Here is a 16,712-nt window from a genome sequence, read left to right as displayed (position 1 = left end):
GATTGAACTTTGTCTTTAAACCCCACACAAATTGCCGTAACACCAACGCAAAGAATGTAATATACATTTTTTCGACCATTAGTACACGAACCGATCCAAAAGGATGCAGACAGACGATATCACGAACAATGTAAAAGCGCTAAGTAAAAATAAGGCACAGCCGAACTACCACAGCCTCACCAAACTTCCAAGCACGAGAAATCGAAAAACCGATTTTACTCAAACTTCACCCAAGTTATAAGATCAAGACAAAAAACAAAGAATGCAGCGAACACTACTCTTTATAGGTTTAGCATTAGGCACCCACCAAGCCAACGCGGAAAAGCAAAGCGGCCCACGACAGGCGTGCAACTCAACGTGCGACTGCCTAACCCGTGTCGAGCAGCTCCGAAGCTACCTGCAGAATGCTTTGAAAACAGCGCGAGACAACATTGAAAGTGACTCGAAGCTGGAAACAAAGGCTTTAATAGCGGCTGAAAGCGCAACTAATGAACAAAAAACAATACTAGCGCCGATAGCCGCCGTAGCCCATGCAAAAGCAAAAGCCTACAGGGAACAAGCAGCAGCATCTGCACAGACAGTGGAGAACCACCTAGTTTTACTTGCGACCATAAGCCATGCCTATGATGCACTAAACCACAACACAGCTAAGTCTAAAGTAGTGCACGTCGTAGCAGGCGGCATCAACAACTTCCACAGCGGAACGATAACCGACGGCTCTGTCAAAACTACAACACGCACAGCTTGCCCGGAAGAAAAACCACAGGAGGATTTCAACGTAGAAGAGCTCGACTTCGGACAGGATCAGGGGATCGACTTTCCATCAACGTACATAAACTTCGAAGTGCGCAGAAGCCACATTCAAAACCGACAACCAGCCAGCACGGACAGGATGCATAGCAACGCGACCAAGCAACGAATCAAAAGAGACAATCCAGCAACAGCACAAACCCGCATTTAGTGCAGCGGCGCAATTATTGCGCCACACGGACATAAAAAAACTACAACACATACATAAACAACCCGGATTTCTAAAATTGGTGTACGTAACAACCGACGAGGGACAAAACAATCCAGTGGTCCTCGAAGACCTGGAAACCAAACTCAAAGCGATCTTAGAGAGCCGGCATGGCCCCACTGATGGCAGTAAATTCGACCAGAGGGTGTGGCAACAGATAACCAATGTGGCGGCCACGTTCTTCGACTCAAAATCAGCGAAACAGATAACAATCGGCAAGCTAGCTGGAGAAGAACAATTTTCCGCAGCACTCGGTTTAGTGCTAGCAAAAAAAGAAAGCAGAAGCGCACACTGTGCCACCATGCCTTCACAAATAGGAGACAAAGAAAAATCACAATGCACTGACATAAATGACAAAACTGAATGTGGAAATAAAAATGGATGCAAATACAATGAAAAAGATAACAAATGCGAACGTAAGACATCAAAAGCCACAACAGCAGGAGAGTCCACTTCAAAGTGCTCCGAAAAGAAAACTGAAGGGGAGTGCAAAGATGGCTGCAAATGGGAGGGCACAGGCGAAAATAAAAAGTGCGTAGTGGATCCAAATTACACACCAAGACAAGAAGATGCAGGAAATATAGGTGGAACAAAATACAAATACCATAAGAATAAATGCTGTTGTGATTAAGGCACCTCTTTGGTCTGCATTTTTTCTTCTATAATTAAGTTTTAAAAAATGTTTTTTGTTCAATTTCATGAAAACTTCTTTCTTGTAAACTTTGCTACAATCTTCTTAAAATTAATATATTTTAAGACTTTTGTGGTGAATATGAGAAAAATAGATATATTCTTAAGAATTTGAAATATAAATGTTTTGCATAATAGTGATCTATAAATATAAATTATTAGTGTGTGAGGTCGTGAAAAATGAATGCTATTCTAATTCGATTTATTTACTATTCCGTTTATTTCATGGGTATTGCTAGGGTTATAATAATAATAAATATAATAGTAAAGTTAATAATAATGATAAGAGAGTGTTGTAAGTGTGTATATACGAATATTGTGCTGAAAATGATACTGGTGATGGACTACAGAGATAAAATTAAAGTATTTAAAAATTAAAAGGCTGCAGTTGTTTGACGATGAAGCAGCGAGAATTCAGCGCAAGCTTGGCTAAAAAAGTAGTAACATCATTTTCAAAACTTTCTCTGATGGATATTGTGACTGTGAAGTATATCCGCGAAGTTCTATACACCAGATGTGCGGTAGACTTATGGTTTATACCGTAGATAAAATAAAAGGGATAGACAAAAATAGCTATAGAGCTCGAATGTCAAAGACTGTAGATAGACGTGTAGCTCAAACGACACCGCCAGCAACCAAAAATAGGCTATGTAAAAGCAAAGCAGAAACACCAATAGTATGGTTATGCTATCACACCACAGTGTGACAACATACAGTTTCAGTGAAAACACATGGCCGGCGACTGTCAAAGTAATTTGAAAACAACGAGGTTTTGTTGTTTTCTGTGTTCCAATAAAAAAAGTGTTAACACCGACTAATTTAACGCATTAGAGGATGGCAATAGAAATGATGTTACTAAAGAACAAGCAATTGACTGGAGCTCAAATGGAAGAGTGTACGAAATAGTAGTAATTTCTAGCCGGCATTTCTTCCGTTCTAAAGATAACAGAGAGATCAGAACTGATTCAAGAACCGACAGCACAAGACAAAGCCAGCTACACCAGCATTCGTTTTTCGGGTTAAAAGTGAAAAGCAGACGCCAACAGAGGAAGAAACTCTAAAACGAAAAAATATAGAAACCACGGCTCAAGTCTAAAAAAGAAAGAACAGATTATTTAAAAAAAACAGAAGCTGGTGCAAGCAACATGCGAAGTATGGATCTTTAAAGAAGTACGGAAAGGAAGATCCAAGCAGCAGCCAAAAGGTTCGTCAACGATGAATGTTACAAAACGACCGTTTTCACACAGCAATGACTCGTGCTGCCAGCGCGGCTTATAGATAGTGCCGATTATGGCACCATGAAGATTAGAAAACAACAAGGGTAGTGAACAAGCTCTTTCAATGTTGGACGGCGCGGAAGAACAGCGCATTTTTTTTAGAGAACTCAGTTTTGAGCAAAAAAATGTAGTATAAACCAAAAACGGCGCAAAAAGTTCTAGAAGTTGTGTAACAAGTTAAAAAGGCCCTGTCAGCAGTCATAAAAAGGATATCCCGACTACTGAAAACTAACTTATATATTTTTGCTTTAGTAAATTTGACCAAATTGTTGTTAACTAGTGAACAGTGTGGAGGAGCTAATCTCTACTTAAGATGCACAGCAGAAGAATTAGTGCAAACCATGGCCTCTATCATCTGTGTCTATCCGTTTATCACCTCACTCAAGCTCAAACCCAACAACAGGGCAGCAAGAAAAAGACCAAGTGCAAGCAGTCAATGATAAAAATAGCTTTTCACTTCATTATACTTGTAGCTGTCGTTAGGACAGTCCATAGCTTCGCCAACGGCGATAATACAGGCGTCTTTGGGCCTTTGTGCAAAACCCTACAGCTCGCAGATGGCGCAATCACATTCGACCCGACCATAACAACAGCCTCACAAAAAGCTTCAGACATCTACAAGTTAAATATGACGATGGCGCCGGCTGCCTGGCGGCAACTGCTCACCGAAAAGACGGAGGATACCAAGCCAAAAGCAAAAGACAATCCGCCACAGAGTGCACCAGATGATTGGAAATCAAAATGGACGACCTGGGCAGACGCGGCTTTATATCTAGAAACGGACAAAAACGAAGCAACCTTCAAGGAGCAGTTCAGCACTGACAAAGCGAGTGCTCAGCAGCTCGCAAACCTTAGACCAACTATAGCACAGCTAGCGGACGCCGCCTATGACCTAGAGGCATTCTACAAGACAGGCCAACAAAACAAACCAAAAGACGATGCAGCATTAATAACCCAACTGTACCAGGCTATATACGGAAAGAAACCAAGCAATATGGACCAACCAGAAACTGCGCCGATGTTCTCTGGGGCGGCTGCAGCCTACGCAGCCAGCTGCGCAACAGGCGAAACACCACCGGCGGCCAAGACGCTCGCAGGCACTTTTCTTTGTGTCTGTGGTTCAGCCAACGCCGCATCGCATAAACCTTGTGCTGACGCCCAAACAACTCAAGCGGCATGGGAACTAGCGGCACCCCCACAAGCCTCAGCGTGGCCAAACCTACGCCAAATATGCCCGGCAACGGAGGGAACTGTGATCACAGACGGTCTGATAACTAACTTAATAAACGCGGTAATGGCCCACACCCGGGTGGGAACAAATGACCTTTACATCGGTGGCCTGAAAAGCGAGGCGAACTGCGACGGCGGTGGTACCGCATGCTGCGTCAAGATTACCAACGGCGCCCAGAACAAACAACTTAAAAAAAATGCAATCCAATGGGTGAAGGACCTCGATACCATCGCAAGTGAGCTTCGGAAACGACCAAGCTACAATAGCCAAGTAACAGAGTACAACGCAGCAATCACGCTACTCGAGCAGCAAGTAAAAGCGGTAATAAAGCGAGCCCATTACACCAGCGTCGATCAACAGACAGCATCAACAGGAGCCGTCAACAGTAAAGAAAGCAAAACACAACTTCAAAAAGTAAACTGCAATAATCACAAAAAAAAATCGACCTGCCCGACAACCGGTTGCCATTGGAATAGCACTACAGAGGATAAGGGAGAACACTGCAAACCTAAAGATGGGGAAGAACAGACAACCAAAGCAGGAGCAGGAGAGCAAGCTACAGGAGCAGGTACAACAGATAAGTGCTCTGCCGCCCAAAATGCCGAGGATTGCGCCAAAATAACTGGCCCGATTCCCCAAGGCAAGAAAGCCTTTTGTGGATGGATTACTTTTGTCGAAGGCACTGGTCCAGTAACTCCTGGTTGCCGCTCTTCTAGCTTCCTCCTAAACAAACAATTCGCCCTCACCGTGGTTTCTGCTGCATTTTTGGCCTTGCTTTTTTAATCCCTCTCCCCTCTTTTTCTTAAATAATTCTTGCCATTTGATATATTTTAACACCTAAAACCAGCCGAAAAAATTTGAACTGTTTTTGTAAGTTGACTGTCTGATTGTCTAGAAATATTTTCTGAAAACTAAAATTTTTTTCTTCTTTTCCGGTTTTTTTTTGTGGAAGTGGGGGGGGGTTGTTAGGTAGGAATGGGGGGGGGGTAGTTAGGTTAGTTAGGTTAGTTAGGGGGGTTAGTTAGGGGGGTTAGGGTTAGGGTTAGGGTTAGGGTTAGGCTTAGGGTTAGGCTTAGGGTTACTGGGTTAGGGTTAATTTTCCTCTTTTCTTTTTCTCGCTTTTTTATTTTGACGCCACTTTTTTTGTTTTCGATCTTTTTAGTTTTTTTTTCAGTTATTTTCTTTAATCCTTTTTTTTATTTTGCGCCGACGTTTGATTTTCTTTTTGTGTTTTTTATTTCAACTTTTTCTTTATGATGCACCGGCTCTTTTTTTATTTTTACACCACTTTTTTTAAATTTTTTTAAAAGTGATGCAGCAGCTGTTTTATTATGCGAACACTAACCCTCCTTCCCCCCCCCGCGCCCCCTCGCGCAGGCACCTTTTTTTTAATTTTAATTTGTTTTTTCGCGATTTGATTTTTTTTCCTTTTTTTTTGTTTTCAATGTTTTTAGGTTTTTAGATTTTCAGATTTTCAGATTTTTGGAATTTTCTATTTTCAATTTTCACTAATTTTTTTATTTTTTAATTTGAATTTATAATTTATTTTGTTTTTTATTTTTTTAATTAAAAAATTTTTTCCTTTTCATTTTTTAATTTTTTTCTTTTTTTTGTCACGTTTTTTTTTTCAGCAGCTGATTTCGTTTTTTGGGGGGCTTACCTTTTTTAAACCCGGGTTAGCGGGTTATCGGGTTCAGGTGTTTCGGGTTAGGGTTATTCGTGTTAAAATTTCTAGAAAATGTTGTTAGGGTTAGAATTTTAAATTTATTATTTTTATGTGATGTAGAAGCTCTTTTTTTCGTGAATACTCCAACTATTTTTCCTCCAGCAGATATCTTTGCTTAAATTTTTTCTACCTTTATTTCCATCCCCACATCGACTCAATATTATTTTTTCAAAATTCGCCATTTTTTTCCTAGCGATGCAGCGGCTGTTTTTTTTTTTCGGTAAAGCCTGGACCTTATGCGCAACAGACATCCTACCTTAAATTCTTCTCATATTCATTTTTACCGTGCCGCCGTTACGCTTTTTTTCATTTTGAATTTGTGAATCTCAGTTCTGCACTTTCCGCTGCTCGCGGTTTCAAATTCTTTTTTCGTTGGGACAAAAGCTGGAGGGTGGCCTCAGCGGCTGCATGCGGTTTTTTTACAGTGGCGTGTGGCAGTTTCGCTGCAACAATCTGTCTGCTTTTAAGGCGGGGTAGGAGCAGGCGAACGATATTCTGCAGCAACACATGAGGCTAATTTGGCAGAAAACTTTAGCGACGCGTGCAGAGAGCAAGCGTTACACAACAAACGTGACCTGCAAAGCAAACGACTGCAAATGGGAAGGGGACAGCGAAACCACTGCAAACCCAATGATGGAGAAACGCAGACAATTCAAGGAACAGATGGAACTCTATCAACAGAAGACCCTAATTGTAGCGAGTATACAGACCCAGATAAATGTGCCAACGCGCCACGCAAACCTAAGGAGGGAAAGAAATCTGTTTGCACTTGGACTGATTTCATTGATGGACAGGGAAAGCCTGAACCAAAATGTTGTGATTACATTTCCATTGTAAATAACAAATTAGCTCTCATGGATGCTGCTTTTACGAGTTTGGTATTATTTTAAGTATTTTTAATCAATTTTGTGAGACTTATGAAAATTTATAATAATTCCTGTTTTGAGAGAATTCTCTAAATTTATTAAAATATGACATATTTTAAAACTATTGTAAAAACGTTGCAAAATGTGAAAATCTAAAATTTTAGTAAGACATGTATGACGGTGAAAATGAGTGAAATTTGTAGGGTGATAGGATATAGAAAGTGAGTGATATTCTAATTTGGTTCATTTTATATTTTGTTTATTTCCATTATTTTATGCATGTTAGTTACGTTAACAATTATAGTAATAATGATGATAATGATTATGATACGAGAGTGCTGTGATTGTGTATATACGAATAATATAATAAGAGCAGCAACAATGATAATAATAATCATAATGATTATTATTATAGTGATAGAATTGTGTTATGAGTGTGTGCATGCTATTAATATAAGAAGATCGGAGTTTTGTAAAAACCATATGATTTGAACAAAAGAAAAGAATTTAAAACAATGGCACGGGCACTGTGGGATTAAGAGAGTGAATGGTAATACTGGGTGTATTATTAAAGAAGACGCACAAAAACATAAATAATTGGACGGGTGAGAATGTGAAAGATGTTCAGTTTTAAACATAAGCATTTTTTACGCACCGCCATACACAGAGAGACAATGGAGGGGAAAATAAAGGAGAGACAGAGTGCAGGACAAATTGGAGTCACCACTTTATTCATAAAAACAGAGACAGAAGGTAAAAGAAAGAAGTAATACAGGAGAGTATTGTGCTCTACATTTCAATATATAATGAAGAGACGCGGGGGTGGAGACGATGCTAGCAAAAACAGTGCCGTTAGTTATTACCGCTACTCCGATTAGGGTCTTATGAAATCCGCTGGTTAGGATGGTTATCAGTATCAACTAGTAAAATTATAAGTATGTATCCACTAATAATGCTCCTACCTACTGTAATACCCGTAACAGTGCATGATTAAAAAATGTGATGAATGCAATTGAAAACGGAAGAATAATAGTGTCAGGCGCTAGCCGTAACACAAGAGAACTTCTAAGACAACCGCCGTAAGTGTGTGCTCAAAAATAAGTTTCAGACACCACGCACATTCCCTTAAGGAGACATAGAAACTATATCAAGGCACTATTTACATTTGTTAACACTGTTTCTTCAACTAAAAAACTTAGTGGATAAGTTTATATACATTCAAAAAATGTTTTATACGTTCCTTTCATTCATTAAAGTATTTTATGACATAAAGTTATGTGTCTTGAAAGATTTATTGGTTATATTACATTTAGTGTATCGAAGTACTATATCACTTCAAGAGGATATAACAAAGACAAACATAACCGATGATGACAATAAAAACACAGAATTATTGTGGTTGTGATACAAAGTCATGCAACGCAAGGATGATGTAGATTCATATTGAGTGCCAAACAAAGTCATTTTGAAATTATTACAATTGCGATAAGAGGTTTGTATAGTCATGTCAAAAGACCTAGATGGGTTATGTATTTTTTAGAAAGGAAGAATATAAGTGATAAGAATATTGTAATTCATTTGTATGGGTCTGATGTTATAATATCCGACCGTGATAAGTTTTTGAATTCTTTGGAATATTTTATACAAAATAGTGCAGAAAGTAAAGAAAATGTTAACAAAGAACGTGTGCAGAGATGCTTTTTGTTTTTAAATGTTAGTTATAGAAAATAAGAGGATTAAAAGCTACCTTATTTACTAAAATCACATCTTAGCGGAAAACCTTATCTTAGAGGTGGATCCTTTAATAGCAAGAGTACAAGCGCTTAAACGGCTTGAATATGCATTTGTGTAATTATTAAAAGGGAGAGAGGAATTGTGATCGGATAAAAGTATTTAAAAACCTTTATTAATTTGGAGTGCGATTCAGGAAGAAGCGGTGAGGAAGAGATTTGTTTTGAAGAGAGGGATGGTTTGATTGGATTATAAGGAGAGATTTTTTTCTATTACAAATAGTGTGGTGATTGGAGAGGCTCCAGTTATTCATTTTCCTGGGCAGCCAATTGAATGAGAGGAGAAAGTGAGGTAATCGTAAAAAAATCTTAGTTTTTACGCGTGTTTAAAAGGGAGTAAATTTAGTACAATAGAGTTAAGAAAGATTTAAACTTCACGAGAGGTTGGAAAATTTTAATTTCGCGTATGACAAAAATTGTATTTACGCGTTTGAAGAAGGGTATTTGCTTAAGACTTATAAAATATGATTCCGAAGGTACTTGAAAGATGTTTGATCACAAAAAATCACCTGCCACGGTGATTTATAATTAAAATTAATGTTTTAGCCTTAAAGTCTTAAAGAACGCCACAAACAGACAAGATTCTGTGACATCCAAACTTGCTCACAAGCCACTATAATTGGACGAACATTTACGCATTACAACAGAAATAAAACCATAAATTTACTAACTTATAGGTAATGCGGTCACTAATAGCGAATCTACTAACCGCACTAGCAGCTTTGACTTCAGTGGCACATTCGACGCGAGAAAATGCACAGGAGTACGAAGCTCTTTGTGCAGCATATCAGGCAGAGACAGGCACCATCGACCCGGCAACTTTCAATGCCGCAGACGCGGTGGCAGAAGTACCGGCGGCTGTGAAGGCGCTGTACGCGACAACCATACCGGACGCACACTACGATAATGGAACCTTTGGAGTCCTCAAGACGGAGAACGAGTTTACAACAGTAAAAAACACAATAAAAAACGAAAAAAACGCTGAAAAATTGGCAGTTTACACCAGGCCACCGGAATGCCCGGCTAAGCGGGCGACGCACACTGCTTTAGAAAGGCTGTACAACTCAACAAAGGCGATAGCGGAGGAGGCAGCCTGCAAACAAAACGAACTTCAAGGCTTAAAACAAAGTACCGAAAAGTTCTTAAAAGCGGCGGTTTTTAAGCATGAAATGGCCACCGAGGCAGACCAGGCAGCTTTCGACAACCGGGCCAACGCATGCAACGGCGGCGGCAATGCGAAGGCAGCGAGCCAGAACCTGGCTCAAGCACTGGCGTGCGTCTGCGGCACGGCAAGCACAAGCAACGGAATATGCGTAGAAGGCGAGAACACCGCCAACTACGGCACAGGGGCCAACGCCGCCGCTGCCCTCACAGCATATAAGGCAATAGTAGCAAAATGCCAACCCGCCGGCGAGGCAAAAAAAGTGACGGCAGAACTGCTGACAGCGGTAGTCACCCAAGTAGAATCAGTCCTCGGCAACAAACCCTTCACAGGCAACAGCAACAACGGACGGTACGTCTTAGGCAACGGCAATGCGGTCGACTGCAATGGCGGGACCACCTCAGCCACTTGTATTGATTACACGAAGGCAGTGGGAACTGGGACATTCCACAAAGTAAAATGGGTCGAAAACATGCTCCAAGCAACGAAGGAACTGAAAAAAGCATATACCATAAGAGCCGACTTAGCCAAAATGCAGGCCAAACTGCAAGCAGCAGAGGCTCAAGCGTGGCAATTACGAGACACTCTGGCCATAGCCACTATAACCGCAGCACATGCAGCAGAAACTATCAAACCTTCCAAGCGCCAACCACAAGAAATAATCGACTCCAAAGAAGCAGAGTGCAATACCAAAGACAAAGACACAGATTGCAAACCGCCATGCGCGTAGAAGGCCTAAGCAAAAGATGAGAAAAAAGGTGCACATTGAGCGAGAAAGGCAAAGAGGCAGCAGAAAAAGTAGCAGCAAACCAAGCAGGGACAGATGGTAAAAATGAATCAAAATGTGGCGAGGCGAAAACAGAAGACGAATGCAAAAAGGTCCCGGGCAAGACACCAGAGGGAAAGAAAGCCGTTTGTGGATGGATTGAAGGCAAATGTCAGGATTCCTCTATTCTAGCAAGCAAACAATTTGCCCTCAGTGTGGTTTCTGCTGCATTTGTGGCCTTGCTTTTTTAATCCCTCTCCCCTCAATTTTTTCCCTTTGCTAAAATTTTTGCTACTATGATATATTTTAACACGTAAAAAACAGCCGAGATTTCTTTGTTTGTTGGTTGGTTGTAAAAAATTGTGATTCTGTAAAAAAAATTTGTTTTCTGATAGCTGAAAACTTTTTCTTTTTTCTTGAATTTTTTGACATTTTTAGGGTTAGGGTTTTTAATTTTTTCCGTGTTTTTCACCCCTAGTTTTAGAGTTTTTTAAACATTTTTTTAAATTTTTTTCTTTAGCTTTTCGATTTAAAAAATTTTTTATTTTCCTAATTATGCAGCAGCCATTTTGTTATGCAAATCCTAACCCTCCTTCCCCCCTCCGCACCGCCCCACGCCCCCGCACACACACCTCCAGTTTTTTTTGTTTTTTTTTTGCGATCTTTTTTTGGCTCATTTTTACTACTTGGCTTTAAAATTTTTTTCATTTTTTTGACCCCCGAATGCAGCATTGCATTTATTATTTTTTTTGGCATTTTTGATTTTTTTCTTTTAAGGTTAATATTTTTTAGCTTTCTTTTAATCTTTAATTTCTCTAAATTATCGTATTTTTTAGATTTTTACGTTTTTTCCCAATTCCTTTTGTTCTATTTAATTATTTGTGTCTTTTGTTTTTTATATATTTTTTTGATTTTTACGTTTTTGGAATTCCCGATAAATTAGTTTAGCGCGTTTTTCACCAATTTTTTTTAACCATTTTTTCTATTGCATGATTTTTCTTTTTATTTTTCCGACTTTTTGAATTTGAATTTAAAAAATTTTTTAATCCACGAATTTTTCTTAATCATATTTTTTAATTTTAATTTTTTTCATTTTGACTTTTTCATTTTTTAAATTCTTCACATTTTTTATTTTGATTTTTTTTGCAGCCCCCCTTTTTATTGCAACCCTCTTTTTTTCTAGCTACGGGTTAGGGTTAGCGTGTTAGGGTTAGTGATATTTTTTAATTTACCTCTTAAAATTTTTTAATAATTCTTCATTTTTTAAATTGTAAGTGATACAGCGGCTCTTTTTTTCGCTGCTGGATCTAGCCCTTATTTGGCAAGCTGGCATCTTCGTTTGCATATTTTTAGCCTGCAGCGCTGACGAGAGTTGTTATGTTTTATACTTTTGCGAATTTTAGCTCTTCATTTTTCTCTGCACGCAGCTTTTAAATTTTTTTTAACGGTGGCGCATGGCCTATAGCGCTGTGCGCGCTTTTCTTTTTACGCTGTCGCACGGCAGTTTAGCTGAGAGAAACGATTTGCTTTTCAACAGGCGCCAACGAGAAAATCTTAATATTTGTAAGTGGCAGAATATGGAGTTAGGAGGCTAAAGCCAGTCGCCGTAGCGGCCTGCACCGGTCGTGACGCCGCACAGCAACCCAGCCAAAGCAAGGGGAGGCGGCGAGCAGTTAACTGCAGTGTCGGTAGGGCAATGCAGGAGCAACGCAATGCCCCGAAAAATCCGGCGGCAGCCCCCAAAAATATTAATAGAGGGCCCCACAGTCACCAATTCAGAAAATACACTGCAAAAACAAAGGAGCAAGCTAACAGTAGATGAACAAAATAAATGCAAACTGAAAAACACAACCACAGAAGAATGACCAGAAGCTAACTGCGACTATGACACAAAAACACATGAATGCAAAGTTGAAGCGGTAACAGGAGAGACAAATACCGTGGTGACTTGCAGTAAACATCAAAACATCAATCCTGTGAAGCGGAAAACAAGGATTTCAAACCGACTGAGTAAGCAGTATGTGGATGGATAGATTATGTTGACGGCACAGGCAAGCTTCCCAAACCTGAGTGCCGCTCTTCAAGTTTTTCTTGTCAATGAGAAAATTTCTCTGATGGCTTCTGTCTTTGTGAGTTCTGTAGAATTTCAAAAATTTAAGAAGTTTTTTTGCAATTTTATGAAGCTTATAATAATTGCTGTTGTAAGATAATTTGCTAAATTTTCACAAAATGAGTTATATTTTAATACTTTTCAAAAAAAATATGAAAAAATTGAAAATACAAATTTTAGTTATAAAGTTTCCTGTGGGAATAAAGTAGTAGGATGAGAAGGTTTAAATAGTGAGTGCTATTATCATTTCGTTTATTTTCTTTATTTTATGGATACTAGGGTTAGATTATATTAGTAAAAGCAGTAGGAGAATATGTGAGTAAGTGTACACATAGTAATATTATAATACGAGTGGTGTTTACAACCAAATGAACGACCAAATGGAAGTTAAAATAAAGGAAAGGATGCAATCCGAGTGAGTGAGTTGTTACGTGAAATGGGAGACACGAAGAATATTAAAGCAGACATAGAAAGACGCAAAGGGGATAAAAATATAATGTGTACAATTTCAAACATAAATATGGTGATAGATATCATGATACACAAGGAGATGATAAAGAGAAAAATAAGCGGGAGAATAGGTGCAGCGTAGAGCCGAAATTGGATTTCTAGGTTATTTGCGGCAGCAGCTCCATAACATAAAAAGGAAATAAATAAAAATACAGACGAAATAACATGTTATGGACCAAAACAGCAAATAAGAAAAATACAGGGGGAATTGTGCTTCATGGTACGTTCTATACAAAGATATGCATATATTATACTGTAGAAATAATGGAAAAACAATGATAGCAGTAGATGATAAGGTTATATTAATGGAAGGACTGAAATGAATACGTGTGGTCGGAGTATTTAGAATATGAATGTGGTAAAATTCTTAGTATATCTAAATTATTTAGTGAACCCCGCTTCAGCACTCCTCACAAAAATGAATATAGAAAAATGTAAATTAGAGAAACAGCGAAATAAGTGTAGTATACGGCGCTAACGACAGCTACAGCTAAGTTCCAAAACAAAAGCCGTAGACACGTACTCAAATAAAAGCCGGAGACCCCGTGCACACACACTTCAACACGCACATCATAATTATATTATTGTACTACATATTTAAAAACACAACCTAACTAACAAACACCTTAGTTTTCATGTAACATATTTTGAAGTCTTTTTAAGCATTTTCATAAATATCTCAAAAATTAAAAGGTATATTAGGATATGAAATTTGTAACTTGAGAACTTTACTATTAGCGTTACTGTTATATTTAGTATTTTTAAGCTCAGTACCTATTCAAGAAGAAACAACGGCAAATGTAATGGAGAAAGAATTTAGGAACTCCAGAGTGTTTGTGGTTGTAGTTCAAACTCATGCAACTCAAGGATGGTATAGACTCATATTGAGTGCCAAACTAAGCCATGTTGAAATTATTACAATTGCGATGGGAGGTTTGTACAGCCATGTTAAAAAGATTAGATGGGTTATAGAATTTTTAGAAAAAAGAATGCAAGTGATGAGGATATTGTAATTCATTTGGATGGATCTGATGTTATTGTTAGTGATGGAAATAAGTATAAAAATGCTGTGGAATATTTTATACAAAATAGTGCAGCTAATAAAGATAAGTTTAGTGAAGAAGATGTTGTAAAAGAGAAGCATATTTCCCCTATTATATTCATGACAACATCAGAATGTTATGCGCCTCAGTTGGATTTACTTATGAACTCAGATCACAAGGAGCATGTGCAGAAATTTTATTGTTTTTTTAATGTGGGTTACAGAAAAAAAAGAAGATAATAAATTACCTCATTTACTAAAATCACCTCCTAGTTTCAAAACTATATCTTAGTTGTGGTGGTTTGATAGCTAGAGTTTGGGCATTTAAAGGGTTTGAATGTTAATTTGGAGAGTTACTAAAAGGAAAGTGAGTAATAGAGATCAGAGCAGAGTATTTATTAACATTTTCTAATTTGGAGTGTTACACAAGAGGAAGCTGTTGATGATAGATTTGTGTTGAGGAGAGGCATGATTGGATTGAATCATGATGAGAGATTCTTCTGTATTCCACATAGTGGAGAAGTCGAAGAGGCTTCATTCATTCACTTTCCCGGATAGTCTATTGCGTGGGAGGAGAAGGCGAAGTTAATTGTGAAAAATATTATTTGGTTTGAAGAGTTGGAAAAAAGCAATTTAGTACAATAGATTTAAGTGCAATTAAAAATACAGCGACAGATGGGGAAATGGGATATTGAATATGAAAATATTCGTAAAAGAAAAAACAAAGCAAGAAATTTTGTTCAAAGCCAATAAGCTATGAAAATTCCAGAAATGAGCATAATCTATGCAGTCACTTGCTTGTAGTACATGGCTGCCTTGTTTTTCTGACAATACTAGGCAGCGGTGGACCAACCCGCAGACAACAAACTGGCAAAGGAAGCAGGCGAAGAAGCGATGTCGGCAATTTCTTGGGGTCAAAGTATATACATCGACCAGCGAACCTTTTTCAGGGATATACAAGCATGGTGGTGGAGTTTCTAGCAACAAAATAAACAGGAAGCAGCAGTAAATACAAGCACCATAAACATAAACTAAACTTAAGTAATGTAATGAACCAGTCTTTCGCAGCACTGTTATTTTAACAGCAGGCCGACCTTGAAGCTAATCAAGCACACCGGACAATTAAAAAACGCAAAGGCCAAATATTAACAAAGCTTGGCCACAAAAGGCGTAAAAGGAACAAGATATTGAAGGAAATGAAGATCACATCTCGACGACACCCAAACACAAACGTTGTATTTTACTGCAGGAACCGCAGCTGAAGCAGAGGTTTAAACAGAAAGAACACGTTAAGAGGCAGAAAGTGCAAATTTCCATGCACAGAGAGTTTTTTAAATTGGTTACAGAAGCAATAAAAAACTCAAATATTGGTTTAATAGATTGGAAATTTATATAAAATTGATAAAAATGAATTACAATACAAGAATCAGTAGTTTAATCACCATTAGAAATCCGGTGGTGAAACAGCATGCAAGTTTCTTACCTTTTTAAACAGAAACATCCAAAAGATAGAGCGGCTTCGACTATCTTTCTTTTTAGCAAAATATCGGCACTAAATCTAAGGGTAAAACCAGCGTAAGGTGAAGCACACGGACCATAAAACCCACATCAGAAACAAAGCACCGTACAATCCAATTACCAGCAGCATAAGACAAAGCGGCGGCTAAAGGATAACATGTCAACAAAAAAAGCGTTTAGTCAGCCTTATACTTGTTTACGCCGCAACGAACGTAAGACCAAGCGAGGCAACAGCAGGCGACGGCAAAAACATCCGCGAATTCCACATCTTGTGCAGTTTAGTAGAGTTGTGCAAAAAAAACCTATAAACCTACCTGGTTCTTCTCTGTTGGATGACGAAGTACAAGCAATAGAGCTGATAAACATGAGCGCCAGTACAGACGAATGGCAAAACCAATTTCCGATGTAGAGCCCTGTCGACACAGGAAAGAAAGCAGACTGCACCAAGCAGCCAAAACCAATCAGCTGCCATGACAAGTACGACAAATGGCGTGCCAAGCGGAAGGAACTCGAGGCGGAAGCGAACAAAGAAATCAAAGAGACACCGGTAAAGGGCATACAGAACACACCTTACGGCCGAAGAATCCAAATGCAGATAAATGACATAGCAAAAGAAGCACAAAACATTTCTGACGACTACGTCACAAATATTTTTTTTTTTGAAAATTTTTTTCGTGCCTTCGTGGGAGTTTCCCCCCACCGGCTCGGCCATCAGCCATCACCGTAGAGCCCTGAGATGCTATTGGTCTGGCGACTGTGGTAGAGTCTCCCCTTTTTTATGCATCCTAACACACCCTCTATAACGCTTTGTTGTAGCTCCGCAGTTGAACGAAATACAGCAGATGGGGCGAGAAGCCCCCCACCCCGGACTCTCTAAAAGATGTCAATTAGCAATCCTTTTTTGGAGTTCCACATCACCGGACAGCAGCATCTTAGTGCGGATGATACTGCTGATGGTACGCTGGCGCGTGCCCAGGGACCGACAAATGAAAAACGGTGTCCCAGC

At 38.9% G+C, this 16,712-nt stretch overlaps 8 pseudogenes, besides 17 other annotated features; all 8 read left to right on the top strand.

Annotated features, from left to right (window-relative positions):
* Window positions 1-262: 262 nt before the first annotated feature.
* On the top strand, window positions 263-1,683 carry Tb11.57.0011 (annotated as a pseudogene).
* Window positions 1,684-1,951: 268 nt separating this feature from the next.
* Window positions 1,952-1,994: a microsatellite.
* Window positions 1,995-2,060: 66 nt separating this feature from the next.
* Window positions 2,061-2,088: a sequence feature (AT_rich).
* A 1,333-nt stretch (window positions 2,089-3,421) lies between these two features.
* Window positions 3,422-4,999, top strand: Tb11.57.0012 (annotated as a pseudogene).
* A 244-nt stretch (window positions 5,000-5,243) lies between these two features.
* Window positions 5,244-5,311: a microsatellite.
* Window position 5,312: 1 nt separating this feature from the next.
* Window positions 5,313-5,469: a sequence feature (A-rich).
* A 35-nt stretch (window positions 5,470-5,504) lies between these two features.
* Window positions 5,505-5,525: a sequence feature (AT_rich).
* Window positions 5,526-5,634: 109 nt separating this feature from the next.
* Window positions 5,635-5,828: a sequence feature (A-rich).
* A 142-nt stretch (window positions 5,829-5,970) lies between these two features.
* Window positions 5,971-5,993: a sequence feature (AT_rich).
* Window positions 5,994-6,436: 443 nt separating this feature from the next.
* Tb11.57.0013 lies at window positions 6,437-6,832 on the top strand (annotated as a pseudogene).
* A 268-nt stretch (window positions 6,833-7,100) lies between these two features.
* Window positions 7,101-7,228: a microsatellite.
* A 939-nt stretch (window positions 7,229-8,167) lies between these two features.
* Tb11.57.0014 lies at window positions 8,168-8,996 on the top strand (annotated as a pseudogene).
* A 282-nt stretch (window positions 8,997-9,278) lies between these two features.
* On the top strand, window positions 9,279-10,777 carry Tb11.57.0015 (annotated as a pseudogene).
* A 235-nt stretch (window positions 10,778-11,012) lies between these two features.
* Window positions 11,013-11,040: a sequence feature (AT_rich).
* A 13-nt stretch (window positions 11,041-11,053) lies between these two features.
* Window positions 11,054-11,074: a sequence feature (AT_rich).
* Window positions 11,075-11,262: 188 nt separating this feature from the next.
* Window positions 11,263-11,442: a sequence feature (A-rich).
* A 150-nt stretch (window positions 11,443-11,592) lies between these two features.
* Window positions 11,593-11,616: a sequence feature (AT_rich).
* Window positions 11,617-11,761: 145 nt separating this feature from the next.
* Window positions 11,762-11,796: a sequence feature (AT_rich).
* Window positions 11,797-12,241: 445 nt separating this feature from the next.
* Window positions 12,242-12,673, top strand: Tb11.57.0016 (annotated as a pseudogene).
* Window positions 12,674-12,760: 87 nt separating this feature from the next.
* Window positions 12,761-12,823: a sequence feature (AT_rich).
* Window positions 12,824-13,781: 958 nt separating this feature from the next.
* Window positions 13,782-14,938, top strand: Tb11.57.0017 (annotated as a pseudogene).
* A 925-nt stretch (window positions 14,939-15,863) lies between these two features.
* Window positions 15,864-16,358, top strand: Tb11.57.0018 (annotated as a pseudogene).
* Window positions 16,352-16,379: a sequence feature (AT_rich).
* Window positions 16,357-16,607: a repeat region.
* Window positions 16,608-16,613: 6 nt separating this feature from the next.
* Window positions 16,614-16,712: part of a repeat region that runs on past the window's edge.

The sequence above is a fragment of the Trypanosoma brucei genome, assembly GCF_000002445.2.
Source record: "Trypanosoma brucei brucei TREU927 chromosome 11 chr11_scaffold01 genomic scaffold, whole genome shotgun sequence".
In the NCBI taxonomy this organism is placed as follows: Eukaryota; Euglenozoa; class Kinetoplastea; order Trypanosomatida; family Trypanosomatidae; genus Trypanosoma; species Trypanosoma brucei.
Note: the sequence above shows the minus strand (reverse complement) of the source record. Positions and strands in the feature narration are given on the sequence as shown.